Source organism: Diabrotica virgifera, chromosome 4 (genome assembly GCF_917563875.1).
Source record: "Diabrotica virgifera virgifera chromosome 4, PGI_DIABVI_V3a".
Lineage (NCBI taxonomy): Eukaryota > Metazoa > Arthropoda > Insecta > Coleoptera > Chrysomelidae > Diabrotica > Diabrotica virgifera.
Genome location: NC_065446.1, coordinates 212,739,580 through 212,742,532, shown reverse-complemented (window position 1 = coordinate 212,742,532; position 2,953 = coordinate 212,739,580). Strand labels below are relative to the sequence as shown.

The 2,953-nt window shown below is 32.6% G+C and overlaps 1 long non-coding RNA gene across 1 annotated transcript; it reads left to right on the top strand.

Annotated features, from left to right (window-relative positions):
- Positions 1-954: 954 nt before the first annotated feature.
- On the top strand, positions 955-2,514 carry LOC126884085 (uncharacterized). Its single transcript, XR_007697841.1, has 2 exons — positions 955-1,212; positions 1,697-2,514. It is a non-coding gene; the product is annotated as an uncharacterized LOC126884085 (long non-coding RNA).
- Positions 2,515-2,953: the final 439 nt, after the last annotated feature.

Below are 2,953 nucleotides of genomic sequence, written 5' to 3'. Positions count from 1 at the left end.
CGTTGCTCACTTAAATTTGCCTGGATGTTCCACCTTGGATATGCTTCAATATAAATCTGTTGTCCACTGTCGGATCAATTTAGGATAAAAGGCTTGCTACAATAATGTCTTTTCTTGTCAATAACTCTTATATTTATTTTGATATATACTATGGCCTATGTTTGGCTTATCAAGAATTGGCCACGAGATCTACTGATTGTTCACTTTGGATATGCTCTATGTAAATCTGTTGTCCATCGATAGAACGATTGTGTAGTACTCGTCCCATTCAACATTTTTTTGAGATTAGGAGTTATCTGAATTATGTAATTTAGCAAAGGGTTATAAGAAACCTTAAGTATGTATGTTGGTACTATATGTGATATATTGAGTATTAAGATAATCCCATTTACAGGACTCATAATTTGCGGTTAGGTATAATCGATCGAGTCAGATGTAAGTGTGTTTGAGTTAGTCGTTGTATAGGTTATATATAGGTTTGCCTTCATGAATATTGTTATGGTGTTCTTGTTGACCATAATTTGGGGTTTATTTTAAATCTACTGAATCAACTCGAACACAATTTGGACTTTAGGACATAGGTCACAGAGGACTGGTCCTAAGAGTTTTGGACGGTGTCCAACGATAGGTTAGTTTAGAGTAGTGTAGTATTCTTAGGTTATTTTAGTCATTCGGTTTATTCACGCCTGTGTTGGACCCCACAGCGTGTGATTTTCTCTATGGATACTTGTATTTTTGTATTTATAGGTGTATATGGAAAAAAATTATTTTTTTTTTCCAAGTAATGGGAGAATGTAACGATCAGTATCCCGATCGTTACTATAAGATTCATTTCTGTAACTATTAAGTATGCAACCAGGTATACGTTCACTCGCATAGAGTGTAATCTAAACTTGAGCCCATCATAATTATTTTGGTTGGTAGTATGGTTAGTGAATTTAACATTTATTCGTTGGCTCATGTGTCAATGACAATTTCCGCCTGTTTGACAGGACGGGAAGAAAGTGAAAGAGGATGGTTACTTGATCTTCGGTAGCCGTCTGCAAATGATGTGATTTTCCAGCGACCGGTGTCTAGCCATTTTATTTTACTTAGAAAATAATTATTTAGTTGAAAAGGAATGCATTTAAGTTGGAAAGAAGTTTATTTTATGGTATAAATTATGGTGAGAGTGCTGTTTTAGTTCCAATATCGGAGGATTCTGGACATTGGGTAAGCGCCATTTTTTGTTCTTGCCAAGGAAAAAAAATAACCATTTTCTCATTTTCAATACCATACTTACATTAGGAAAATTGTTATTCTGTAACCATCAGGTCTTAAGTAGTCCCTATAACTACCAAATTTATGTATTCTACTGAGAAAGATTCTTTAAAATTATATGTCCAGTTCAAAGTAATTTCTGACTTAACGACATTTTCCTTTACTTTTAGTTTTACGTCTGTAAAGAAATCCTTCTTGTAACATCCAATTTTACAATCATATTTCGCAACAAGTAATCCTTAACCATAGTTTAGTTTTTCAAATGTCTTCACATGGAAAAAGAATCAAGGTCAATCATACTTCAATTACACACATCAGTAGTTCAACTTTTTGTTTCAAGTTTTTCTACAAACTTTTTATAAATACCTTCCTACATACCGTGTTTCATGTTACTCAAAAGAAGTAATATGACTGAAAGATTTTTGTTTTCTTTTAGTCGCTGGAGAATAGAAGATTTAGTCAAACAGAAATAAGAATAATTTTTGGGAAAGAGTGGGAAATTTTGGGACATATTTGGAAGTTTTGATTTTATTGGAATCTTGGTTTTTATGGAATTTATTTTTTTTGGAATTCGCCGGTACTGAGAGGTATCTCCAGTTGGTAACAAGGATACACCTCCCTCCTAGGTTGAGGAACACCGCAAGCTACCTTCCTTGGGCCTCTGATCATTCCCTGGAAAGAGTTGGAGAACCCATGGTCACTTGGTAGACCGGACAGGTTTTTATAAGTCAATTTGATTGTAATTTGTTTTAATAATATTTGCACTTTTACCTATTTTTTTTTTGTATCAATAACTTAATAATCCTAATAATAGTATACCTTCATTTTCTTAAACATAATTAAACTATACAATAATTTTTCAAAAATTTTATATTTCAAGGTTAGCTCATTTATTTTAAAATAGTAGGGGGGATTATAAACTATCTGTAAAGATAGTGTGCACATTATCTCAGTTTGAATCCTTATCGAAACTTTTATTTCATTGTCAGGTATTATACTTACGTTTATCACCTCCGAACAGATACGATATTGTCAGCCAATATTGGCTTCTTCATTAACAACAAATTTGTACATACATTTTTACATTAATTAACTTTCATATATAAACCATTCATTACATATTTTTCACATATTGTAAAAACCTGTGTTATCAACAGGAGTGTCATAGCTTAGTACGTCCGGTTTAGCTAGTGTATAAAAATTGTATATAGGGGTTATAGGTTTGTTTCATTAAATTTGTTAGTTGTACCTAAATATATGTTTTATTTCCTATAAATTCGCAGATCTAGGTCAAAGTAATAGTACTATAACAGTAATAAGTAGATGCAAGCAGCAGTATAAGTCACTCGGTGAAGTAAAATTCACCAGGCGCCCTCTTCCGTACTTCTAAATATCTTCTTGGTCAATAGTTCTCTTCTTTTCATTCTTTTTTATTTTTAATTTATTTGCTTGAACACTTCAGTACTTTATTAGTTATCGTCTTATTTCGGTTGTGCAAATTCGGCCTGATCCTTTCCTGAGTCACACAAAAAAGGTCTCTTACATATCCAGCTAGCCAGCTCAATAACACTTAACAAGCAATTAAGCTACTCCTTCGAAGCTTATATATATTCTTCCACATCACCTACAGATTTGGATAATTAACACCCGATTCGTTACAATTATTCGTTACAACACAATTTAATTTTTTTAT